The following is a 27,933-nucleotide window of genomic DNA, read 5'->3' on the forward strand; positions in this document are numbered from 1 at the left end:
GGCCGCCTTGTTGTGGATCCGAGACGGCGCTGTTCAAGAAATGTTGCACCACCGAAGCCACCTGTGAGAGGGAAAGTGCCTTCTCTTTGTGAGTGTGTGGACATCCGTTTCAGTGCCCCGGTTTGGTGCGTCCTGACGTCAGCGGAGAAAAAGGGGAGAAGGGGGTGGACCACACCTAGTTATTTAATCTCGTGCGTGCCGGAGCGCAGAACCCTGTTCACTCAGTCAAACGCCATGTAAATATCTGTATATAAAGTTTCTTTCTTCGCCCTACTCGGCCCCAATGTTTACCCCAACTCCGGATCAACGAACGCCATCACCGGTCACGCTACCAGATCCGCAACAGGGGTGATTTCACGACCCCAGAGAGGACGTGGCCGTAGTGTTCACGCCGAGGTGCCCTATAGTGTGGCTCACGCCGGCGAACGCGGCGAAGTAAACGCATGTTGCTGACGTGAGCATGAAGCGTGTACTAATATATATTTGCCGTGCTTGCTGTATGCGCTTCTAGACGCACGTATCCGTCAATACCCGCCGCGGTGGCTCAGTGGCTAAGGCATAGTGCTGCTGAGTCCAAGGACGCGGGTTCGATTTTTGGCCGCGGCGGCCGCTGTTCTGATGGGGGCGAAAAGAGAAAATGCCCATGTGTAGGACATTTAGGCGCATTTTAAAGATACCCAGGTGGTCAAAATTAATCCGGCGCCCTCCACTAGTTTGTATGTCACTACATTAGCTCCAGATTCGAGCCAACCAAAATAGTTCAAAAGCAGGCTAAAATTCTTTTTGTGTGTCTATAACGTAGCCTTATATAGGACAAAATAAACCATGAAGTTTGTATTTACATGTATTTGACTTTTTCTGTATGGTGGATCCACAAAGAAACATGTAATTGTGGCTTTTGGTTTTGCAGGTGCTGACCGAGGAGTTGGGGAAAATTTGAGACAAGATGTTCGTGGCTTGAAGCGCTATGGGCACATGAAACGTTGTACTTACATTGGAGGTTATAAAGCGCTAAATAAAGAATTTTCAAGCTTTGCGACATCGTCTTATCTGTTTTGCATGCCATACTTTGCAACATGTAACCTGCAGTGTGCTAGATCTATTTCATTCAGTATATTTGTTTTCAGCAGCCTGCTTAACTGTTCAATACTTCACTTCTTCAAGCTAACTCTTTGTTCTTTAGCGTACATTGCTGGAAGTTTTGTCTTTAGCAATTTAATGGAAATATCCCAAACATACTCTGTATAGATTCATAGTTTTACAGTGTAGGTTTCAGTTGTCTAGTAAACTTGAGAACCTGTACTTGCTGTAAAATTTTAGTGCTTTATTGATAACATGCCCTGAAGTACTACTCCAACTTTAAGAATGCCGGTGATACAAAAGTCCCTTCTGTAGCTTGTTTTGGCAAAACCCTAATTATAAATGCTTGTACCACGCACTGTCTGGACCGACAACTCCACACCGTATTCATATTTTTCTTGGCAAGAGTGGGAGCAGTGATGTTTGCAGTAGCATAATGCAGTGGAAAGTTGCGAGCTTATTATCGTAACCGCTTTTCAATACGGAACCATGTGTACACTGCGGGCTGTCATGTTGAAGCATCCTGTTCACCGAGGTGGTAAGTGCCTACTACAACTTATTCATATTTATGTTAACAGCCCGCAGTGTACGCATAGTCCTTATTGAAAAGTTGTGACAAGCTTGCAACATTCCACTGTATTATGCTTCTGTAACACTGCTGTTCGCACTCTTGGAAAGACAAATATGAGTAGTGTGTGGAGTTGTCTGTCCACAGAGTGCATGGTGCAAGCATTTATAATTAGGGTTGTGCCAAAACAAGCTACAAGAGGCTTTTGTATCAAGTATTCGTAAAGCTGGAGTAGTGCTTCAAGGCATGGTATCAACAAAGCACGGAAGTTTGCAGCGAGTACAGGTTCTCCCTGGTTCTAAAAATTTAGGACTAGAAGTGGACGTCCGGCGGACATTCAATATTCGCATTCTGTTATCCCCTGGACGTCCCCTGTACATCTCGGTTTGGAAATGTCCCATTTTGAACATCCGCCGGATGTCGCGAAATCCGGCTGGGACGTTTGTCGGACGTTCGTAGGATGAGCAATTCCTTTGCATCGGACCAACCCACGGACGTCCGCAAAACGTCCGCCGGCTTTCTGCGGGTGTCTGGCGGACGTCCAAATGTCCGTCACCGGATGTACGACCGATGTTCGGTGGACGTCTGTGGTCCAATGGGATCCTGCTACAAGGACTCCGATTTCAAGCAATCTGCGCCAGTCTTGCGCCGAAGCTTCGTTTTGCCGGGCTTCCTCGATGTGGCGTGCTCTTTACACCACGAGCGTTGAAGAGGAGGGGATCTTGGAGTGTTATCTGCTCGCGAAAACGCGCCGTGCACGCCGCAGGTGCGCTGACGCTGCCGCGGAACACCCGCACGCTGCGCGCGGCGCAGCCGGCGGTGGCAACATGGCGGCTGCTTCGGCCATTAAGTGGTGTGGGGATCTCGAGCGACTGCGTCTAACAGCTCTCTAAAATGCTGCTCAAGGCACACTCGAAGTTGCTTTTGCGGTAAAAGAGCTTATGATGGGGGGCGAAAACGGTACTATAAACCATCATCCGCGCCGCTAGTGAAAGCGCCCATGCAATATCTGCCGGGTTAGTAAGCCTAAACACCTCTGCCTGAGTCAGCTGGCTGTCTCGAGCGTTTCGAAATTTCTGCCATGAGGCGCGCGCGCCTCCCCATTGGGGCAAATCGGCAAGCTCCTGCCACTGTCGCGCGTCAGTTTCTGACCGAGGTAGAAGGTGCCGCGGGCGTGAAAATATCGCGCTCGCAATGCTGACGCGCACGAATCGCGTGTAAAAACGCGCCGTGTGGTTCACGCTTTACTATCTGCTTTGCAATAAAGCTTGGCGAGTTAGCACAGGACCGGGATAATTGGAGATTAATGGGAGAGGCCTTTGCCCTGCAGTGGGCGTAGGTAGGCTGGTGATGATGATGATGATAATGAAACCTTGGCAGTAGTTCACGTGGCTAACTCTGCGGGGTCGAGATGGAGAGGGCATTGCAAGAGTAGCTAGCGGGAAAGCGGAAAGGGAAGAAAGTTCAAGATGGCCTAATGTTGGACCGGCTGTAAGCCGGTTCATTGAGAAGTTTTGAGCTTCGCAGAAAGTGATCTTGCCTGACTCAACATGTCATTCAGAAGGAGCGCTACAGGAAAGCTTCAGGAAAGCATTTTATGATAAAACTTTTATTACTCTTCGTGAAGAATGTGGTCGATTTTTTCACTGATTTTTTGTCTTCGTTTCAAATAAGTTAGCCGTTGGTCCACGTACTCAATGATCATCATAGGTAACCCTCTTTCACAAGCTGGGTGGGCGCTTCATGAAGACAGAAGCTTACCGCTCAAAAAAGCCAGAGAGTTGCTGTTGTCGCAAACCTAGTCCCCTGCAAATTGGAAAGCAAATGTGGAAGTCGGAGAGGACATACAGCATGCGATTTCATCTTGGAAACCCGGAGAGAAACAGACATTTAGTCTTGGCGCTAGAAGCTTTCACATAAAATGCACTCAGTACATTCTGTCGCGTATCACTGTGTTCCGTTCATTATGGTTTTACGAAACGTTCTGTAGCCTACCGATTGGAATGCTACCCGATAGCCATTTTTTAAATAAAACAAGTTTTTCATGATCTGCTGGCTCATGCAGTGAATGCATGTACACAATCGCACGAGCTCTTTCGGTGCTTGTCTTGAGGCATTTCATAGTCACTGCTGAAAGACATCTGTGCGGCAGAAACTCGTCTGCACCAAAGGCATTTTGCTTGTTTAAACATTCCTGTGGGGCCAGGATGCTCTTTTGGGGCTCCTCTCGGTTGTTTTGCTCCCCTTCTAGCAATATTTCTCAAATCTTAATGCGCGTTCTGGCTGCTCGAAAAGCCGATTTTGCTGCTCCAAAACCTACTTTTGGCTGCTCCAAAAGCTGCTCCAAAATGAATGACTCGACCCAATCACATGACTGCTGCTGTAATCGATATAACAAAACAATGGATATAACAAAATAATTCAGGCTCCCCTTCAACTTCGTTTTAACGATGTTCATAACGAAGGTCATAATCATAGGCGTTCCCGACACGTTTCAGGCGATTTCAGAATCAATACAACGGAAACACCAAGTGAACCCCATGATGCGTCGCATCTACACAGGGTTCGCCTCGCGGGGAGGTGGGCACAAGTTTTTCAGTGGTGGCCACCGCTGAAAAGGCACAGATGTCTGAAACAGAGTATCACGGATTATTTCCAGCTGCGTCTACCGGACAATAACAAGGCAGTGTTCGCATAGAGCAAGCAAAATATTTGTCTGCCATTGAATTTCCTTTGCATGTGTCGTCGTGCAGCAGTAGAATGGGCCGCGAGGCCTTCAGCTTACACACACACACACACACACACACACACACACACACACACACACACACACACACACACACACACACACACACACACACACACACACACACACACACACACACACACACACACACACACACACACACACACACACACACACACACACACACACACACACACACACACACACACACACACACACACACACACACACACACACACACACACACACACACACACACACACACGAATGTGTGCACATTGTATGCATGCATGTGTGTATGCAATTTTAAGTACGACCATGATTTTAAAAGATGTGATTGTTCCCTCTTCCATAGGAACTTGACCTTCACGGGACCAGTTGAATTTTTATTGTGGATCGATATGAACTTGCACATCGCTACTGTATTTATATTTCGTCGGTATGGCACCGTTATACGCATCAACGTTAGACACTGGATTGCACGACCGGAGCACTGCATAAATCCTACTGAAACCACAGGTGCTCACAAACCGTCCGTGCGAACGAAACCAAACGGGTTGTCAGGTAATCGTTTGGTGAACACACGGTCCGCTGCAGCGAAAGGAGCAGCGGACCGGGTCACGAGCACGACATCCGCTAGTGGCTTCTCCACAGCGTACACTCTGCATCGCCCGTACAAAAAGGCGCTGGCATCGAGGCGCCAACTGTCGGCGCTTATTAGCGTCATGATGCACTAGCTTCGCCTCTCCTAAATGGCAGCACCATCTGAAAGTAAGTTGTGATGCAGGTTGTTTCTCTGGATGAGGAGGATAAAGTTTACCCAGCGGAGAAGAAGCGAGGCTGTTTGGCTGCGGACAAGGACAACGTGTATTTACGGGACAAATAACTGACAAAATAGATAAATCAACATTAACCTAATCAAGACAAGACAGTGAATGTCCTACGCAACAAAGTTCGCGCCCCAAAATAGCTCGCGCTCACGTGTTGGTCTCTGTCCGTGAGCTGGCCCGGTGCGCAGGGCTCGGTGCGCTGCTACGTTGTTCCTGTTGAGGTCGGTGCTCCGGCCTATAGCAGACACATCGGCTTCGGTTGAAAGTTGTCTGGTAGTCAACGGGGAAGGTGCAACTCGAAGCGGAGCTCCCCCGAACTTAAGCGCCCGGCAGGTCGCTCCCCGAACCGCGTTCTTCCTGCTTGTTCGTGCCACAACCGTCTTCTTCACTCCCAAATGATGACACGGCGCTGTTACCCGTGCGCTCGATTTTACCGGAAGAAGGCTGTTGCGAGGCCACCCCAGATACAGCGTTGCCAGTCCGCAAGGCCAGGAGGGAAATGTGGCTCGGCTCTGAGTCTCCTGGGCGTTCGCGTCCAGCAGAAAACTCGCCGAGAGCCGCGTTCCTCCTGCCTTCAACTTGCTACCTCCGTTCCGCTTCCTCTTCCTCTTCTTTCTCCTCTTTCCCGGCGTGTTCTTTTTTCTTTCCGCCCCCAGCACGAGCGCTTCGGTGTCTTCACTTCTTACTCCGACCCTTGGCTCTTAAACACGCCTCCTCACATAAGGTTATAAGACGTGTTTGTCGTTCTAATCACGTGTGTGTTCATAGCGCAGTCTGGAGGACGTTTCGTACCTCCCGTTGCGGCAAAAGAGTTCCTGGATCGAAGCCTGGCGCAGCGACGTTAATCGAAGTATTTTTGGAGATATCATTTCCATGACACAAGACACGCACACAGACACACACACACACACCGACACACGCTTGAATGTGTGCACATTGCGTGCATGTTTGTATGTAATTTTACGAGCACGACATTACAAAAGAGTTGTAAAGTAATAAAGTACTCAGTAAACAGTCGTTTCTGACGCTGTGTCGGATCAATGGTATTTTTTTTTTCTACGTTTTGATATGAATTGTTGTACAAACTTTCATTTAGTGAAGTGAGTGAACTCTTTTGACTACAATGTCGTATGTCATAACATGTTGAAAGAGGCTTTCAGTTGTGCAGTTTCCATGACAATTTCATGAAGGTAGGATATTGCTTGTCTCTAAGATATGCCAGCCAGTTAAGAACATCAGTAAATCATCGCGTGCGCAAGTTTTTCTCACATTGGACAAGCCGTGAAACATTGTATGCTTGCATTGCTTACCATTGTTGTATGTGCATTGGCCACAATTTCACATTGTTCCTCTCTTTTCTTAGCATTGCTCATTTAAACTGCAAAAAAGGCCTACGTGCTTTAGGGATGCCTTTATATATGTTTGGAAGTTTTGAAGGTGTGAGGGGGCAAAGTGTAAACTAAAAGCTAAAATTGGTCCACAGTTGCATACACTTGAGTCAATTAATGATAAAAATAGCAAAGCACTTCTGCAGTATTCTTTTTACAGCTGGGCGATTGCTGCAATGTTTTTGGTATGAATACTTGCTGAATTGCACAGCTGTATGGTACGGCTGTTCTTTTTGAACCGAGCCTTACATTTTGGAATTGGAAAAATAAACCTTGCAATAAATGTCAGCTGTCACAGCGGTTGTCATTCTTGTGAAATGACAGCCTGCTTGCTATTGCAAGCGAAGCCTGTGCAAAAAAAAAGTAATACCCTTGTCACGCCTCTTGCACGTTCATAAAAAGGGAAAAAAAGACGAGCACAAGTTCCAGTTCTGAACACTGCAAATGCACACACTTGTGTTTTCAAGACAATCTCGCACGTGTATTAAACTGTTTAGCTGGGTGCAACAAATGAAATAGGGTCCAGTTTAAGGAAATGTGACTGGAAATAACAGTGAGCACATACTCAATATTAGGACTTGGTACTACCTCCAATTTTTCATCAATAGCACGGGAGTGTCGATTGTTCAATTGATAAGCGCCGTATGACAAAGCAATGTGGCAAACTCTTAGAGAATTGCTGCATGCGCACTAAATGCAGGCTGCAGTGGCCATCATCTGCCAGGCTGCTCCAGAATCAGAGCACATCCCCAAATTATTTTCGTCGCTTATTACACTGCTTGGAATACTAGCTGCTTTTGTTCACGACAAAGCACGTGGCGCCAATACTTTGTAAAGCACAAAAAATGCATTGCGAGATTTGCTTGTGGAATGACTGGGATGCTGCTATCAGTAACTTTCACTTTCCCTCTTCATGCCATTGGTGGCACGTTGGCAGGCAGTGTGATAAGAAAAAAAAAACGTTGCTGTGGCTTTGCTTTGGTAAACCGTTGTTGATAGCGAAAGCTTCACTGCCCTGGCTAGGCCCAGTGTCGAGGTGTGGTCAAGGCGTGGTTTTGCAATGATATACAGACATGTTTTCCATGAATACACTGTTTATTCATAATCTTTTTTTGCCTCACGGCGTTGTTTAAGCCTCGCCGCTGTACAAGCGACCACAGCTGGATGTTCGTCTTCCTCCATCTTCACAGGGCTTTGTGCCGTAATTGGCCTGCTGGCCTTTGTTCCTTATCGCTGCGGCGGCAGCCTCCTTGCCTTTATCCGCCTGATGGTTCTCGGCAGAAGGATTGCAAGCAGGGCTGGCTGGAAAGACATATTCTTGGATGAAACCTGCGCGAACTTAAACAAAGACAAAGGAAGTGGAACACAAGTTGTAGCAATGTTCGTTTGAGAGATCATAAACTGTCGTCAAAGGGCGCCCCATCATCCCATATTTCTTCCCAGTGTACTAAGTCCAATGGAGGTCAACCTAACTTTGCTGCCACTGACATTTTATTTAGGCACCGTGAACCACAAACGCCCCGCGAAATTATGGCTGCACTCCACGTAGCAGAAAGAGGAGACAAGTGTGTTAGCCAAGCAAGCGTGTGTCTTTATCCTAAAGAAATTGCATATCTGCTTGGTCCATGACTGTAAGCGGTGTCTATCTACTTACCTTATCACCGTGGCTTTTGCAAACTTGTTTCACTCATGCGCAGTGTTTTTTATTGTTTCGTGTTAGGTGTTTGTATTCACCCTTCTTAATATTAAAGTTTAATTGTTAGGCCAGCGGCTGCCCTTGTGTTCCACTTCCTTTGTCTTTGTTAACGTTTGCGCTGGTTTCATCCAAGAACATGCCTATCTCTCCCCGCCATGGGACTGCTGCTCCATGCCGAGGGATTTTTGTAAGCGGGTGTGGTCTGACTCCTGGCTCTGAAGGTCAAAACTGGTCACCCCGCGACAACTGCCCGAGGTAGCATAGTGTAGCTTTCCCTACAAAATCTGAGGCAGCGCTCTGTTCTCGGAACAGCCTAGCTGATGACTGCAACTGCGGCCTGTTCTTGGTAGACGTGTGGTGCCTTTACCCGAGTTTACTGCACTGGTCCATCATGCAGTGGTCAACGCTCTTGTGATAATGATAAAGAATTGGCAGGGTGTACCTGGATCACTGCTTCTTTACATCACGGACATAGGTGAGCATTAGGTGTGTTTCTTAAATTCTTATCTTTTATACAGACATGACAGCAGGCCTTTCTGCAAAATGTCGCACATTGTGTGCACTTGCTAATGCCTTTATTCCGATCCGACTACATGTTCTCCATAGTCAGGGACGTGAAGGAACCTTCACTGCGACAGAGACACTTCCGGGACAACGCTTGCGGATCATGATTCTTGATAAAAGTAGCGAGAGAGAGAGAGAGAGAGAGAGAGAGAGAGAGAGAGAGAGAGATTCTATTGGAAATAACTCAAGGAATTATTGCAATGGAGTTAATTCATTGCAAGCTCCTCCGAATGGGTGAAACGTACAGCTTTCCGTTTAGGAAGTGGTCTTGCTTAGCATTTGGCCAAGACCTGGCGATATGACAAACTGTTCGAGTCTGGGCGGTCTGGGGCTGCCTCTCAAAAAGCTCTCCTACATCGTGACCTGATAACGTCATCAGCCTGCAGTCGTCCACCTCTTGACTCAGCTGATTTCCTGGCAGTCAAATCCAGCCCTTGTATCGAATATATTTTTCTGTCCTTCTTTTTCAGTCAGCCAGTGTAATGCTTGTTTCTAACAGGGCCTACTACCTACTACCTGTTGCGCTCCACATTGCGTGGCTGTGTTAGCGCTGCAGCGCCATCGGCTAAAGTATGTTTTGTACCCAAGGGGACACCTCAGGGCAACATGCCTCAAGGGACCATTGTGTGCCCTGCTCTTGTTTTTCTACGCTCCTTCCCAGCTTTTCTTCAGCGGCTCTCTCCCCCCCCCCCCTGTGCGTGGTGTGTGCAGGTGATGGAGTTCATGATTGGAGGCGACCTCAAGTCCCTCCTTCACAAACTGGGCTTTTTCGAGGAGCCCATGGCCCGGTTCTACATCGCCGAGGTGTCCCTGGCTCTGGACTACCTTCACCGGCGTAACATTGTACACAGGCAAGGGCCATCCCCACCCTTCTGCAGCTGCGGAGTGTCGCTACAGCTGTGCTCAGCCTCTCTGGGGCCAGTGGCCGTACACAGGGCAGAGCGCTGACACCCTAGCGTTAGGTCCGAGGAAGGGAGCACAGCCTTGTAATATATAAGGGCAGAGTGCGGCTGACGGGTAAATGGAGTCGTACGCTGTCCAGCATTGACTGAGTCTGGCCACTCAGTCAGTGCATATCTCTCGTGGGCTTCAGAAAATGAAGAGACGTGGAAGCAGAAGCAACTGCTTGGGTAGGGGCCGGAGGTTACAGCTTTGCAACTCAGCTAAGGCAAGAACTGGCGATAACAGCACTCAGACGAAGTAATTTATGCAGTTAATACTTAAGGAACACCACCAATATGGCGGAACAAAAAATTTACAAATTGGCCCATAAAAACTGGTGCTTGCAGCAAAAGAACTAGCTGGCTTGCTAGACATGGCAAGCAGCTCTCCTTGCGAGGCAAACACAGAGTTAACTCGCTGTCTCCGCGGCCAATAGCTGTGTAGGCGGTGACACAAGCTCGCGTACTCCCGTTGAGAGACGGCATTGGTCAGGAGTTTCTCTGTTAGCAAATAGTTTCTCTGTTAGCAAGTAGGAGAGTCTACGTCGTCGCATTTTTTTTTTACTTTTTGTTTCCTCCTTTACTGCTCTTTTTTTTTCAAGGACAATGTTCATGTGACCAGCTGTGGTACTCCTCACTTCATTCTTTTCTTTTATTTTGCTTTACTGCCGGCTCTGTGGATAGGGGGTGGCGGAGGTGGCGGCTTTATCTGCAGGTCTTTCTTTCTTGCTTCTCTCTTTCTCGTTATACGGCGTAGAGACCCAGATTCCTTTCGTGCCGTTGGTTTTTTTTTTTTTTTTGCTTTTTCTTGGTTGCGTGAAGGCCCCACCTAGTGTCAGTGGTGAAGTTCACTGCAAAAGTTTTTCTTAACAAAAGAGTATGTGTGAGGCGGTTCGTCTTAAAGGAGTAGTGACACGAAATTTCAAAGCTGAGAAACTATGTAAAATGCTTCCTTTTTATCGGGAGATATCTCCCAGCAAGTTGCAACAGCAGCCGTTCAGTATAACATATTTTTAATCCATTTTAATCTCTGCCCGCACGAGAAAGCCCAGAGCGGGCCAATATGACATCATGTGCTACTTGCCCCAAACTGCCAACGTCGGGGCTCCCACGACGCACCGACGCACCGGCTGCGGTTGGCGCGCGCTGCTACACCATGTGTACATGTCATGGTTTTGAGACTGATGTCATGCTGCCCGGTCGCACGGGATGGTGAAGACCTCGGGCGGTCTGGGCAAGCGCGTGCGCTCGCTCGTGCGTGCATCCAAACCGGCAGCGGTGGGGCGAGAATGGTGACGTCAGTTGCTACCTCCTGTCATGGCGGCCGCTCGGTGTTCGTTTTGCGAAACCGAAACTGACACGAATAAACGACGCCGTAAATGATTGTTTACGCTACGATCGACCGTCTAATGTGTCATTCTATGATAAGTGGGCAATTAGGTACCCATAACAGCGAAAAACGTAACACGAAAATTTCGTGTCAGTACTCCTTTAAAAAGGCCAACTGCACTCAAAATTTCGGCCGCGCGAAATCACTGTTCCCGCATAGTATGACTAAAAAGACCGCGATGTACGAAGTACGCCTAAAATGTGCGTAATTACGCCGCAAGCGACCAGCAAAAACCGACGATTTTGAAAACGAAACTAGGCAAAACGCAACCATTACTGGCAGGCGGAAGTGACGTATCAGCCGTCGGCGCGAGCGGCCAGACGGCCTGGCCTGACGGCGCGAGCTGTGCGGACCGGCCGACGCAGCCGGCCAACACCACCTAGACTAGGTGGTGTTGAGCCGGCTCGGCCAGCCAGAAGGAGAGCGCGAGCTCCCTGTTCTGTGGCGAGAGCGCGCGCGTGCGGTGTGTGGGAGGCGCGCGGAAAAGCGAGCGCTTGTCCCGCAAGCACGGCACTATTCGTGCGCTCCGACGGCAGCACACCGCGTAGGCATGACGTCGCGACGACACTCGAAAGGGAGAGAATCGTACGGTTAACGAAGCCTCTTCGGAGCCATGAAAGCCAGGCGTACCAGCGCGAAATACGAGTTTCCTGGATTCTCCCGCTGCGAGGCAGGCCGATCGGCCTGGACGGCTGGCATGTCACTTCCGCTAAATGGCTGTTTGCGCGACACGACGGCAGGTGCTTTGTCGTCTGCAAGGACGTTATTTTGGGTGCCTGAAACTGAATAAACACTCATTGCACAGAGCTACCGGTCGCGTCGCAGTAGTTCTCATGGTACCTACTACACATTTCGAAGGCATTTAGCCAGGGTGAAATTTGAGTGCTGTTGGCCTTTACGAGGGTTTTTTTTGCATTTTGTCTTTGGAATACCAAACAAACGTACCCATGTTATTCGGCAAATCCCAGGATACAGTTTAACTGATTTCAGCGGGGGTTTACTATATACAGAACACCAAGCTAAGAAACTGATGGAGTAGGATTGTTAATTAAAGTTAAGAAATAAAGCTTCAGGCTGGTAGAACATGACATTAAAAAGTCATTACAGAGCACAACATATCAAAGAAGCCCGGAAAGAGGACAAGAGCAGAGATGAAACCGGAACAGATAAGTACTAAATAAAAATATGGAGGGTTACTGTGAGGTAAAAAAGGAAAGGTTTTTTTTGGTATGTTCCGAAGGCTGTCTTAAAGCTTATACGGGCGATCATGAAAAAGAGTAAAAAGAAAAAAAAAACGATTTGTTGTGGATCTCTGGGTGTGTAAGCACCCAGAGATCCACGTTTTTTTTTAAGTGGCGCGTATGACGTTTTACAGTGAAAATTTCCCCTGCGTTATCCGCTTTTTTTTTTTCGTATGCCCCTCTCATTTGCCCCTCGAGTTGCGTTCCAGCGAGCGGTTAGAAGCGGTCGCTGGAGCTACCCGCATCGCGCGGATGGTCTCCGCGGCTGCGTCAGTGCGCCTGTGGCTTGCGGGGCGCGCTTTTGGGGGACAAAACGCTCCATGCGGTTCACGCTGATGCCCGAGTAGACGATTAAACTCCTACAAAAACAGAAACTGCGCCAGCCGTGTATGGGCGCCACGCAGTTTGTAGGGAAGGAGCTCGCTCACGGACTGCGTGGCTCGCTGCATCCACGGCATTGGGCAGCCCGTGTCGCCGTTCGAGTTTTCGGCGCTTGCGTCTCCCAAAATCTACTTCTACAACTCCAATTTCGTGCCTGAATCTCCATGAAACTTCGTTACATTGAAATTAGGACAAACGTGACTTCGTTACACAGAGGGTGAAAATACGTGGTGTCTATTCGTTTCGGGTGCACCGCTTGCACCAGTTCACAATGGCGTATGGACGGGTTCTGTTTTTTGCAGCACCAGTTCAAGGGGTGCAGCTGCAGCGCGACACTAGCGCCACGGAGAAACGAATGCCCAAGTGCAGGTGTTGTGCAGGCCGTCTGCTTCGTGTTGTCGTGCGCGTCGCATTTTGTTTTGCTGTGCACTTGGTTTGCGCGCCAGAGAAATTGTTAAGCGCACTTTGCGGCTTTATTTTCTTTACGTGTAAGTGCGAAGGATATTTTTGCGTGTGTGACATCGCTGCTGCGCCGAAGGACGACGATGAACTGTGCCACATTAGCACCTGTCGTTCAAGTAGCAATGGAGCTCGTGGACTCCGACAGTGAAGGCGAGGAGTTCGACGACTTGGTCGCAGCGCTAGCTGTAAAGCTGTTGAGAAAGGACAGGAATCGTATTCCACTCTACTGTGAGGAGGTCGTTGGCAGATATTTTGAGTTCGAATTCCAGCGGATGTTCCGACTGTCACGCGAGACATTCAACGATCTTGCAGACCGCTACCAAGCGTCTCCTTTCTTCCCGGAGTTCCATGGGAGGCGCACACGAATCAGTGCTCAGAAAACCTGTCTTGTCCTGACCTACCTCGGGAACCAGTGCAACATGTACTGGGTCGCCGACAGGTTTGACATATCAGAATCATCTGTGCACGCGTGTATTGACAGGGTGCTCGACCTCTTGCACAGCCTCAGTGCTGAAGTGATCTCTTGGCCGGACGAGCGAGAACAAGAACGCATCAAGGCTGGCTTCTGGCTAAAGAGTGCTGGAAAGGGGCCACGCAACACCATTGGCTGCGTGGACGGAAGCCATGGGGAGATCAACACCCCAAAGGAATCTCCGCAGTCGTACTTCTACCGGAAGAAGTTTCCGTCACTGATTCTACAGGGAATTTGCGACAACGCAAACAGATTCACGGACGTGCTTATCGGATTCCCGGGTTTGGCCCATGATGCTACAGGGTGCCCCGTGAGGGAAGCAACACAAAAGTGCAGCAACGGCTACATACTAGGGGACTGTGCCTATCCGCTGCTTCCGTGGCTCATGACCCCCTATAAAGACACTGCTCGAGGTTTCCCCACCTGGAAGAAGAAGTACAACAAGTACCACTCCCAGCAAAGAGTTGCCATTGAGGTTGCAGTTGGACTTTTGAAGCAGCGCTTCCGGAGGCTGTACTTGGTAGATGCAGCCAGCATCAAGCAGTGCTGCTTGATAATCATGGGTGCGTGTGTCCTGCACAACCTGTGTAATGACGAGCGAGACTTGTTCGATGAGCTGCAGGAACTACCAGACCTGGAAGAAGTAGGCAACAGCAAAGAAAGTGGTGTAGTTGTTGACCGCAGTGTGGCGGGCTCAGTGAGTGCCCGCTAAAAAAAATTGCTCAAGCGCAGTGCTGAAGTGAAGTGCATTTTGTAATTTCATTTGTGCCATTAAGAACGTCCCTACCAAAAAACACCATATATGGGATCTTATGGGGCCCATATATATGGCATTATTGGATATGGGTGTATGGGGATATGGTGATATGGGGGGAAACATATAGGGCTTCTTTCATATAGGGATTTCATATGGTGTCACAGACCCGTATATTTTACATCCCCATATAAAAAGTTCAAATAACTTTTGTTTCGCTTGTTTACACGTGTGAACACAAATATTTGGTGTGGTGAATGTCCTAGGCGCGTTTTCCGGCTTCTCTTTGCAAGGAGACAGTGGGGTTTCTGCTTTGTAAGGCATTTATTGCCACATTTGTGTACAAAAACACACATGCAGAGCTGAATGATGAACAAATTTATTGCAGAGATGCTCTTTCATTTCACGTCTTTACGCACGTCTGCAATAAACCAGTTCATCTTCAAGCGTTGGGTTTTTGCCGGCACGTCGGTGTCCACTTGACCTATGAAGTAGTCGAATTCATGCACCTGAAAGTGTAATATGTTCGCATTAATTTGGTAAGCTTAATTGCAATGATGTGAAAGTTAACTGGTTAATATGCACTTAGCAAAAACAAGTATCCCAGCAAAGACACTCACTACCAATGGCGTGCAGCTGGGGTCGCTTAGGAATTACTACAGGCGCTAAGCGTACACTACAATGTGCGCACGTGCGCTCCGGTCGGCTAACACACGGCGTTAACTAGACCGGTGACCACCAAACAAAAAACATTACACCATTGGGTAATACAGAGACACAGGGGCTTACATCCGAATTCACTATGCAACACAACAACAACAACAAAAAAGAAAGAAAAACCTAACAGCTAGGTCCGATCAAACGCTGGGCGCGACACAGGAAAAACCAGGAGGAGGAATACGTCTCAACGCTAGGCGTGGCTATGGGTTACCGCGAGTCCAAGGACGGAAAGTCACGGCGAAGTCGAGTCGGCTTCGCCGGGAAGCCGCTTACGTTTTTCGGGGATCCGGTGTGCGAGGTCTGGTCGGCCTTGATACCCACGACTACCACGACGACGAGGCGAACTCCTTCCCGTAGAAGGAGTTCGACTACCACGACGACGAGGCGAACTCCTTCCCGTAGAGGAGGCGCTGGTCGTCCCGCCGTGGGCCTAACGACGGACTTCGCTAAAGCCGCGCCAGCGTCTTGCACCTTGAAAAATCTCCAGCCGACTGCCCCTAGCCCCCGCTGAGCCGCTCCCACACCGATAAACTTCCCCGATCGCCGGACGGTGCCGCACCTTTGTCCCCCCTGTCTTGCACCTTTGTTTCCCTCTCTCCCTGGGCCCCCGCGACTCCGCCGCGTGCCCTCTTCGGAGCAGCGCCAACGAAAGGCAGGAGAAAGAAACAAACAAACAAACGCGGGAAAAGCGGACGGGGTGACTCAGGTCCCGAAGCGCGACGAAAAATGGCCGCTCCCCGTTGAGGAAGCCGTCATGTTGGCTGCCCGAACGAGAAAATTGAGGGCCTGGCCGGCCGGTTATGACAGGGAATCAGTTGGGTACGGTGCACATATTTAATGCGCTGTTTGCGATATCATTATGAGAGTGAACACAAATAAATGTATACTTTTAGTCCACAATTAATGCCCATGTAGCACATGAATTTTAATTTGTTAAAACATTTACAACATTACGGGCCCGATCTGCAACAGTGTGGTAACAACGTGGGTCTATGTATAGCTTTATATCACTCACAGAAAGTTCCACAGAACGCTGCATGGTGCTCCGTATGCCCCCACATGACTTCGTGAACCACATATAACCCTGAATGGTGGTTGAAACAAGCCCGTATAATTCGTATAGAGATCGATCCCTTATGGGACCGTATAATATAAGCCCGTAAGAATCCATATGGAGATTTCATATGGGCCCATAAGAATTCATATGGGGTTAGACTTCTTATGGGTCCGTATCATATATGCCCGTAAGATGCCATATGGGAATCTAATATGGGCCCATAAGAATTCATATGTGGTTATACTTCTTATGGGTCCGTATCATATGGGCCCATAAAAATTCATATGGGTCCCTATATGAATTCTTACGGGCCCATATGAATTTTATGGGGCCCATATAAAAATCATAAGGGTTTTTTCGATAGGGGTTACTTGCTTCCCATTGCATTTCAAAGGCTGCAGTGATGATTGCATGGTGTCATTTGATTGGGAGATAAAAGGATTAAGATGTCGGGACCCGTATTGGGACCCTGGCTACTCAATTTGTCGCCTTGATGTAGTCATAACACATATACCCAAGTTTCAGTTTTTTCATCGTTTTGATTGGCCGCAGCCAGCAGCCACTTTTCTACGGCGGGGACCAGGCAGTCCAATAATGACATTTTTTTCAAAGCGGTCTGCCCGCTCATTCTTTGCCTCTCTGAATTCGAGAAGCATTGCTTCGACAGTGGAGCCGTTGCTCCGTTTTCTTTTCTTTCCTTGGGCGCTCCTGCCATGACCAGGTGCTGCAGCTGATGCAGGGCTGGCCGGTGGCTTCTCACAGCAGCTGCTGTTCTCGTCGTCTGAGTCTTGAGGCTGGCTAAAAACAAAAACGCAGTATTAGGAGGAATAATGAACTGAAATCAAAGGGAGGCAGTCACATCGGCTGGTTTTTTTCAATCGTTGCGCCAGGCCTCAAGGCGACTGTGGTGCTTATATGTGATGCTCTTTCTCGAGCACGTCGCTGAGTTCACCAAGAAGAAAAAAGAATTAGTTCAAGAGCCCCTGTCAGTGCATGCAATGGTCAGCAATAACACTTACTCTTCATACTCGCAAACAACTCGTGCAGCACCGCTTGATCAATTGTTTACTTTCGCCTTCTTATACGACCTCTCTAAACTCTTCCACTTATTCTGCACCTGAGTCATTTCTGTGGAGAATTCGGCCGAGAGGAGCTCAGCCATTTTCTGCCATATGGCCTTTTTTGTCCTGTAGGGAAACGTCACGGGTTACAACATGGACAATTCCAACACATTAAAAGCAATGTATGCTATCTAACGCCTAAGCAAACAAGGATCAAATTTATTTCGTAACAATTTAGCAATTCACTGACAAGGTAAATAAAACTTGCCGAAATCCGCCCTTAGTTCCGGCCAAAGGGTTGAATTCCTTATATTTGGCAATGACGAACCGGGTCCTCCAGCCGTTCCAAAGATTGGCCTCGGGGGATCTGGGGTGCCCATCCACCTGTGCGGTGCCGAGACCTTGAGGGAGTTCACCCGCAGTGCAGCATCGGGCATGACGGGCGAAGCGTCTGGGGCGCTTAGTGCCTCCCGGAAAACCACTCATATCACCGTCCTATCTGCGGCATAAAATGATAACACATTGAGTTTGGATATGACCATAGCCCTGACTAACGTTAGGACCATAAATGGACACGTGTGTTGTTATTATTGTAATTATTTGCTACCGCAGCCTTTGTTGCTCGTTTTTCTTTCACGGTGCCAGTTGCTGTTTCCGCGGACTTCGTTTTCCGAGGAACAGCGCGTGAAAATTTCATTTTCACATGTGAACAGCCCGTGGGAACAAAATTCACACCGTGCACTATCAGTACTGGAATAACAACGAACAATCGGACTTCTGCAACTTAACGAGGTTGTACAGGTGCAGTAACAGGAATTTCGGAGGTTGAAAACGATGGCACTGACCACGTGCGTCCAAAAGTTAACATACCAGGCATCTTGTAGGCGAAACCGTCTCCAAGGGGCACTCGATTCCCACTTTCGCCGATGATAGGGGTAATCGGCGTCTGAGTTCCATTCACTGGAACAACCAGCGTACGCAGGTCGTCCGCTGCTGACATGGCCTGGTGGTTTGCGGCTTGACAACAAAGTCCTTGCATCAACGCGGCACCACCGTCTGAGCGGGTGCCGCAAATTTAAGAACCAGCGCTGCACCTTTCGTACACTCTCTGAAATGAACGGCTGGGTGCAGGGGGCGCTATGCTGCATCGCTGAAACGAATGGCAGGGTGCGGCACCACCTGAACCATGTCCTCCGCCACGGCCGCTGCCTCCGCGATCACCCCGCGCGCGTTTTGCTCCGGCCGTCCCAATCGGCCGGAGAGAGTGTAGTTGAAAAGGCGGCGTGGCCGCGTCTTCCGCCGCTCCGCGACGCTCGCCACCTACGCATCAACTGTTCCTCTGCAGCTTGGCGCAAGCGAGGAAACGCGCGTTTTGGCGGCTTCCAGTCAAATTGAGTCGATCAACCAGCTTTAAAATGACGAGTACGAGACAATAACCAACATATTTATTATGGTTAACTTAATAATATGAGGCGCGCAAATACACTTTAAGCAGCAATCATACGAGCGAAACGCAGTCGGTTCTGGCACTCTTTGCTGCGGTTTCGCACTCCCTATTTTTATTTTTTTAGATTTCTCAATGTGCCAGTGCCAGTGAGTATTTGCGAAGTTTTAGTAATCGCTTTGTGGACTATTATAGCGCATTAGCGCGGCAGTTAAAAAAAATTGGGCCCAGCTCCCCGCGAGGGGGACTCGAGTAAATGCGTCGCATAGGGGGTGGGTGTATTGCGTTAACGTTTAGTGTTTGGGGAGTTGGTGGTAGTGAATGCGTTGTATCAGCAGCTTCTTGACGTAGTTTGAATGAGTCAAGGATATAAGGCGCGTTCGTAGCCTCCAATTATGTGTCGGCTTTGTGGCGCAGTGGGTAGAGCACCATGTACATTGCGTTCCGCCCGCAGGGTCGAGGGATCGAAACCAGGCGCCGGATAGTATTTTTTTTATATAGTGTAGGGGGAGGGGTGCGGACTACGACTACGGACGTCAACGCGGGTGGCATCGTGAGTTACTGAAATGCTCGGCATTTAAAACTTATTATGGTCTGTAAAAACTACACGATACATCGTAGCATATAAAGCTGCTGTTGCGACCGGGCGGGGGCACCCGATCCGAGCTCCGTGGCCTCCGACATACGAGTGGTAGCGTGTATGATGCGAGCGGCCAGCTGCTGTTGCAGCCGTGAAGAAGTCCAGAAGCCGTAGGCTAACGTAACTGTTTACTTCATTGCGAGAGGTGAGCCGAAGCCAAAGAACAATGCCCCGACGTGCGAGGTTACAATACAGGACTCGAGCAGAGCGACAACATCGATTCGCTGCTCTAACAGGAATGGTTTACAACGCTTGGGCAGCTCTATTTATACCCAAAAGCGATAACGGTCAAACGCTAACAGGCTGGAACACGCACAAACGTCACAGACACACGCAACGCTCTTTCCAGTGTTCGTTAGTCGTCGGTAGCCTCCGCGCACGTTGAGTCCGAGAGAGGGGAGAGAGGAGGACTCCGTTGCGATCGACGGGGCCTCTGTGTCCTTGAAGAGCGTGGAGACGAGCCACGCAGGCAGCCGCCGAAGTTCAGCCGCCGCAGGCAGCCGCCGAATGCGCAGAGAGTGAAGCGTCTGACGCGGCTTGTCGCAACTTGCCACCGACATGATTGCGCCTGTTTTCGAAGGCGCACGAGTGGCTTCGCCGCACAGCCGAGGAGTGATGCGGGGAAGTACTGCGGCGCTGGCCGATTCGTAACAGCTTCTCCGCCGGTGGTCCGAGATCCCGATGGATAAGGGTCTGCAACCGTTGTCCGGAGGGATGCTGTCGAAGTGAAGTGTTCGGCAGACGCTCGACTCCAGGCCTTGGCTGTACGACACCGTGCTGGAGCTTCACCGGGCGGGTCACTGGACGAGTAGTGGCTCCCCAAGAACGTCTCTGGCTTGGTCAGGCAAGCAACAGAACAACACAGGAAGACACAACCGCATCGCCGGCAAGTGCGAAGACAAATCCACACTGAAGATCTACCAGGCTTTTAGTTGCGAAAAAGTACGCGAATAACTAACTACTCTAGTTATATTTTTGCCCAGCAGTACTTTAGACACGTGAACAAACCTGAAAGTTGACATTTCGCGTGATTGGAAATGTCCCATACAAAAAGAAATGTAATCGTAAAGGGCGAAACCTGCTCCAGGAAAAACAATGAAATTGAGAAAGTCAGGCGTCTACAGGCCACTTCTCGCGCTGAGAGCTTGGATTCGAGCTCTCATCATTGCTCCGAGTTTTCCCCTTCTTGAGGTGCGCCCGTTCTCTGAAAGAGACTGCTGCGACCGCGTGAAAAGACACCGGTCGTCTTGTTCGACAAAGGTCGAGCGCGCGGAGGAGCGAACGAGATTTTCCAACGTTCAAACGAGAGGCGCGCACTCGTTTTTGGAGGCGGCGTCCCCCTGGCGCGGTGTGAGCTCACGGCTTTGTCCCATCGCGTGCCTGCACTGAAACACGCGCCGCAAGTACCCGCGGAAGTTTTCGCTATCTCCTCGTTGCTCGCCTTCTTACGAACGCGTTCGGCAAGCAAACGCCGGAACGCGTTTACGTTCTCTGCTTCTAGGCTGGTCGGTTCCCGACTTCGGCTCAGCCGCAGTCGGACACCGCAACCTCAACTAGCTCAGCCGATGTTGGCCTATCATCGGGAGCATCAGCTGGGAGTGAAACGGGCACGACGAGCTCTTTAGTCACCTTGTAGTACCCTACAGTCACTACCTTGTCGTCCCTCGCGCTTTCAGCGACAGCCTCGGCACGCGAAGACCGAAGCGCGTTCCCGTTCTCTTTTCTCACTGCCAGAACTACACTACAACTAAGCTGCCCTGTCTGATTCTCAAAAGATGGCTCAGCCGCCCGCGACACCTGAATCTCTACGAGCTCGGCTGGCCGTCGCTCGAGGTGAGCTACCTGAGCTGGTGGCACAACGGAATCGGCTTGCTCAGTGGCGAGATTGTCATTTCTCCCAAATGAACCGTGCAAACCGTTCGCTGCCTCTGCTGCAGGCTTTGCCACCACATCGCTCGTTTCCGCACTACCGTCCGAAGGAACAACCTCCGTTTCAGCGGACTCGTGCGGCGTCTCGGAAAGCTCATCGTTTACGCATTCCTGCGAAACGTCGCTATCTCGCGAAGTGTTCACGTTCACGTCAGCAGCCGTTCCCTCAACGCTGCTGCGACCGCGTGAAATGACACCGGCCGTTGTTTTCGACAAAGGCCGAGCGCGCGGAGGAGCGAGCGAGATTTTCCAGCGTTCGAACGTAAGGCGCGCACTCCTTCTAGGAGGCGGCGTTCCCTTGGCGCGATGCAGCTCATGGCCTTGCCTCTGGGCGTGCCCGCACTGAAACACGCGCCACCAGTACATGCGGAAATTTTCCCTCTATCCTTCTTGCTCGCCTTTTTACCAACGCGTTCGGCAAGCGAACATCGGAACGTGTTTACGTTCTCTCCTCTAGGCTGATCGGTTCCCGACTTCGGCTCAGCCACTGGCGCCACCGAAATCTCAACTAGCTTAGCCCATATTGGCCTAGCGTCGGGAGAGTCAGCTGGGAGTGACAAGGGCACGATGTGCTCATTAGACGCCTCGTAGCATCCATCAGTCACTACCTCGTCGTGCCTCGCTGTTTCGGCGACAGCCTCAGCAAGCGAACACCGAAGGGTGTTTTCGTTCTGTGTTGCGGCTGTCAAGGCTACACTAGATTCATGCTGCCCTGTCTCAGACGGCTCAGCCGCCGGCGACACCTGAATCTCTACGAGCTCGGCTGGCCGTTGCTCGAGGTCAGCTACCTGAGCTGGTGGCAGAACGGAATCGGCTTGCTCAGTGGCGAGATTGTCATGACTCCCAACTGAGCTGTGCAAACCGTTCGCTGCCTCGACTGCAGGCTTTGCCACCACATCGCTCGTTTCTGTGCTACCGTCCGAAGGAACAACCTCCGTTTCAGCGGACTCGTGTTGTCTTTCGGTAGCGCCATGGCTTACGCACTCCAGCGAAACCTCGCTATCTCGCGAAATGTTCATGTTCAGACCGGTAGCCATTTCCATGGCGTCCCGCGAATTTGAACCGTCCGAACACTCCGCCGAGATCTCCAAAACAAACGCCGACACATTATCGCACTCAGTGGACAGGCACTGCCCTCTGCCGCCTCTGCCGACAGTCTGAGCTAATGCGCCGTCGTTATCTCTTTCAGCAACCTTGACGCGCTGCGGGGCAGCAACGGTCGCTTCCGACTCGCGCTCCCGAGCGTCTTCTACTTTCTTTTCGTTACCGCGGCCAGTTTCTCTATCCACGACAACGAGGTCTTTTTCGAGCAACTTTTCTAACTCGGGCTTCGCTTCTTCCTGCTCGAGTTGAATTTTGTGCTCTAGGTGCTTGTTCTCCCGTAGGAGTCTCTCTTTTTCGAGCCTCTTTGCTTCCTGTTCAAGGCGCTCGAACTCGAGGTCGTACCATCGCATCTTTGCCTCGTGCTTGAGCTTGCGTTCCTGCTCTTGTTTCTGCCACTCGAGCTCCTGTTCTCGCTTTCTTTTCTCGCGTTCCTCACGCTGGCGCTCAGCCTCTGCCTCTGCGGCCTGACGTTTCGCGGTCTCCCTGCCATTGATCAGCTCAATGCATTCCGACAGCTCCTCATCGTCAGCCCCGACAGCGAGTATAGCCTGTATCAGCTCTGGCTTTCTCAGCGCGTCCGTAACATCCAAGCGCAACTCTTTTGCAAGCTCCAACAACTGCGGTTTTTTCAACGCCTTCAAATTCATGGCCGGTCTAGAGTACTGCTTTCCCACTGCTCCAAAAATGTTTTGCGCGAATAACCCACGCAACAAAAACACACGCCCTACCAGCTATCCTCAGAAGCCTGGTAAAACTCAGTGAAGAAAAGTCCCGCACTCACCCTTGACCGCCGTGAATTCTGCGAAGTCCGAAGTCGCCTTGACGTCCGTGGTGTTGGGTCTCGCACCGCTGGCTTCAGGTGTTACGAAGTTGCCATCCCACCGCTGCCAACCAGTTGTTGCGACCGGGCGGGGGCACCCGATCCGAGCTCCGTGGCCTCCGACATACGAGTGGTAGCGTGTATGATGCGAGCGGCCAGCTGCTGTTGCAGCCGTGAAGAAGTCCAGAAGCCGTAGGCTAACGTAACTGTTTACTTCATTGCGAGAGGTGAGCCGAAGCCAAAGAACAATGCCCCGACGTGCGAGGTTACAATACAGGACTCGAGCAGAGCGACAACATCGATTCGCTGCTCTAACAGGAATGGTTTACAACGCTTGGGCAGCTCTATTTATACCCAAAAGCGATAACGGTCAAACGCCAACAGGCTGGAACACGCACAAACGTCACAGACACACGCAACGCTCTTTCCAGTGTTCGTTAGTCGTCGGTAGCCTCCGCGCACGTTGAGTCCGAGAGAGGGGAGAGAGGAGGACTCCGTTGCGATCGACGGGGCCTCTGTGTCCTTGAAGAGCGTGGAGACGAGCCACGCAGGCAGCCGCCGAAGTTCAGCCGCCGCAGGCAGCCGCCGAATGCGCAGAGAGCGAAGCGTCTGACGCGGCTTGTCGCAACTTGCCACCGACATGATTGCCCCTGTTTTCGAAGGCGCACGAGTGGCTTCGCCGCACAGCCGAGGAGTGATGCGGGGAAGTACTGTGGCGCTGGCCGATTCGTAACACTGCATAATTATCGTGGGATGTGCGACTTATTTGTCTGTGTCTGCAATTGAGAATGCTTTTTGCTTGTATTCTTGTGCGCGCAGATGGCTCAGCTAGATTGGTGGTTCCATATAAATTCAATGAGTAAATGTGCTAACTCCGCTGTTTTTTTTTTTATTTTGTAGGACCACTTTTAAAATTTTTTTATTTTTTATTTTTGTTGTCTTTTCTGTTTTCAAGTTACATTCCATTAATTAGCTGCATTTGCGCTGTTTTGAAGATATTAAATATTTTATCGTGCCAATTATGCACTTCTATAAAGAGGCAGAAGTTTACACGGTTGGTCGTTTTCGCGATATTTTTTTACTCGTTTCCGTAGTTCTTTCAGTGCTTTTTCTTGGTCTTCCTTTTTTAGAGAAGGTGTATGAATGCGATTTTTTTTATTTTGTAAGCTAGCTTTTATAATTTATTGTCTGCTTTTGGTTCTTTTAAGATTCCGTACGACCAATCGTCTCCGTTCACACTATTATAACGATTATTTACACATGTTAACTCCACCAATCATACATTTTTTGCGCAAATGCACGGCGTTAAATACACTTTGGTCACTTTCATGACTTTTTTTATTGTTTCGGTCGTTAATTTTTGTCAGAGATTTTTATAATTTGCTTCGCTTTGCGCGAGAGATGTATAGAACTCATATTTTTGAATTTGTAAGTTCACTTTTATAATTTATTTTTAGGTTTTTCATTTTTTGTTTCTAAGATTCCGTTCGATCAACTATCTCTATTCGCGCTTTATGCATTGCTGTGCAAATGCAGGGCGTTCAAGGTTCGTCTGTTCGCGCGATTTTTTATTCCCATTTTTGTCATTATTTTCGCTGCTCCTTTATTATTGTGTGTTTTGTGGAGGAGCTGTATAGGATTTTTATGTTTGAATTTGTTAATATCAATTCTATATTTCTTATTTTTCTACTTTGGGTATTTTTGATTTTTTCTAAAGTAAGTTCGACTAATTATCATTATTCACGCTTTGCAGCGATCAATTATATTAACTCCGCCAATTTAGAAATGCAGGGCTGCATATATCTCGACGGTTGCGTACCTCCTCTCAGAATCGGCCAACAATGATAGACTGCTGTTTTTCTAAATGAAATTGTATGCCTCATGGCATAAAACGTATATTACAGTTATATGTTGGCTTTCGCTGAGCTGAAGAGCGCGAGAGAGCAGTGGTGGGGTTGTTAATGAATCAATGAAGATCGGGGGGCTCGACTTGCAAGGGCGAAGGCCTGTGCCTCGAAGGTGTCGAGTTCTCGCCTGTTCAATGAAGGACATATCCATTACAGGTGTACTGTGTCAGAATCTTGGGCAGGAGCTGAGCAAAAATGCGGCCAATAAACTCGCAAATACACTCGTGTCCAGACCAGAAAAACTGCAGCGTTGACATGCCCTGAAATGCCGCATAAATAGCAGCCGAACGGGCTGAACGATGCATTGGATGCTTAGGTGCGCACTGCCGCCTGGCGGAGCGCGAGGGAACCAGCACACTTACAACACGGCCTCCGCGATCGGCTGCCGGCGGCGCGCCGTTGCTCCGGCCGTCCCATTCGGCCGGAGAGAGCGTAATTTCGAAGGGGCCGTTTCGGCGCTTTCCGCCGCACCGCGGCGCGCTGAGCCGATGGTTGAAAGCATGCTCCGTGGTTGAAAGCAACAGCCGTCCGTGCTGCGCCGGTCCGCGAAATTACTTTTGACAGCTTTTGCGCTCCGTATGGCAAAAATAAACGGCCATAGCTGCTTTTAGGAATGGAAAGTAATATTACAGCACCTGGTGATGCCTTTATGTCAGCTACGGTGGCGACAAGACGGGTTTATTTCACACGCGCTGCCCCGCACTACGCTCCACGGAACCGACTATGCCTTTCCGATAATACCGCGGTAGCGAAACTTCTCGCATTTAAATGATGTTCAAATCATAAACAGGTATTGTTATTTCTTATGCTGGCGCACGGTCTTAATTCAGTTCTGTACAGCCAAGGCTATTAACTTGAGACAACGGGTGGACGCTGTTTTTTCTGGCATTCGAATCAATCTTTATCGGTCGTAATACCGGTTGAGACTGAAAAACGCTGGAAACGAATTATGTTGAGGGATTCCTGAGCGACATCGTAATCTCCATGGCACATCTGCGTTATGCTATTACGTTTTCATTTTCAGCGGCAGCAAACAAAAAAAAGTTTAACTTAGATGCACTCCGTTTTTATTTCGTTCTTAAAGGTATCTCGGTGCCTACTGGGAAGCGCAATAAGCACTGTGAGTGGTATGAATACCTAAAAATACACGAACTTTTCGTTACTAATTTAAGGTCCCATCTGAGAAGTAACTTAGCTTTTATATGTTTGGTTTGAATGTTAGAAATTTCTCTTCACCCTAAACAGTTACCTACCACTGCGCACAAGCGAGTCCAGGGGCCGCATGGCTTTTTTACATAATCACTGCGGAAGCATTAAATACTCAATTACGCAAAAATATGGAGTTCGGGGTCAGTGCGAGCGAGATATGGTTCCAAACATTGCAGGCCGCGCAAAGAAAATAAAATGGAAGAAAACACGGTGTATTTGGATCAGGAAATGAAATTCGGAGCCGACGGATTGCCAGCTGTCAAACACGCTATACGCCTGCAAAATGGCCAGTGAATGTGCTGTGGCCTTATAGACCGGTACTCAGGTCCACAGTTCTCAGTGGGAGCTGTGAAACGTGGGCGACCACGAAAGAGCAGGGGGGGGGGGGGGGGGGGGGGGGGGGGGCTCGCAATAGATGCAAACGAACAAAAAATGACGCGAGGCCTACAAAGACGCAAGTTCTCGCTGCCGCTAGAACAATTCCTAATCGACGTCTCCTCAACCATTACGGCAACTAGATTATACGCCAGACGTATCCCTCTGATGACTAACACATTGTCGAAATAGGAGGTGACACAACCGCGACGGACCTACATTGAGGATCGCACAGCTTAAAATAAAATGCATTCGCATTCCTGCAAGTAAGCAAAGTGTCTCTGTGAACGTTTTTAAGGGGAAGTGTTACAGGCTAGGTTCCGATCAGTAGCTGCGAACGTCGACAGGGTGCGTAGAAAAAGTCGCGTTGACAGCATGTATCTTGCGGCAAAGCCAACTTTCTGGCGTTTGCTCTGTATATGTCGATCTCATCTCGGTCCTAAAAAAATCATAAAGAATTTGGTCGCCAGGGCGGTTGCATCATTACGCTGTGCTTCATTTAATTGTCATAATTAGTTTACAGTGCCGTTATAAATGTTACAAAAGTCCCGTCTGCTCTACATGGCCCTGTGGAGAGTGTATGGATACAAAAAACGGCTGTAACTTTTGTTTTATCAAAACTATCGCGAAAGAAATATGACAATTATTAGCGGAAACTACTCGAACATTACTCTAGGTTTTACTTGCTTTTCAATATTAAGTAGTTCACAGCTGGAGTTGGAATTCCCGTCTGCTGTCAATACATTTACGTGAGGGAAACGAACAGATTCATATGGTTGTCCGGTTTCATTAAACAAATTAAGTAAGGAGTTTAGTTCATGCACTTCGATTGCACCCTGCTGGGCCGCTGGTCAGCTTTCACACAGAATAACGGCAGTAAACTGTTTTTTTTTTAAATATACGCAGTAGTTTTATTCACAAATGTAGGATCTCAAAGCGTGTGCCTGACACAAACAGAAAATATTTCAGTGCGGTAAAAAATTTCATATATGTGCTTATAATTTCAAATCACGTCGCAGTGCCCTGGATGTTAGTTTCTTGCGCGATGGGGCCTGGTAGGTGACCGTTGCAACAACATGGCACGCCAACTGTAAACTTGTTCTCATCACCCCAAATAACTATTTATAATAACTCTAAATAACCTCCGAGAAAGT

This window comes from Haemaphysalis longicornis, unplaced genomic scaffold (genome assembly GCF_048455015.1).
Source record: "Haemaphysalis longicornis isolate Haplotype H1 unplaced genomic scaffold, Haemaphysalis longicornis Haplotype H1 scaffold_1, whole genome shotgun sequence".
In the NCBI taxonomy this organism is placed as follows: domain Eukaryota; kingdom Metazoa; phylum Arthropoda; class Arachnida; order Ixodida; family Ixodidae; genus Haemaphysalis; species Haemaphysalis longicornis.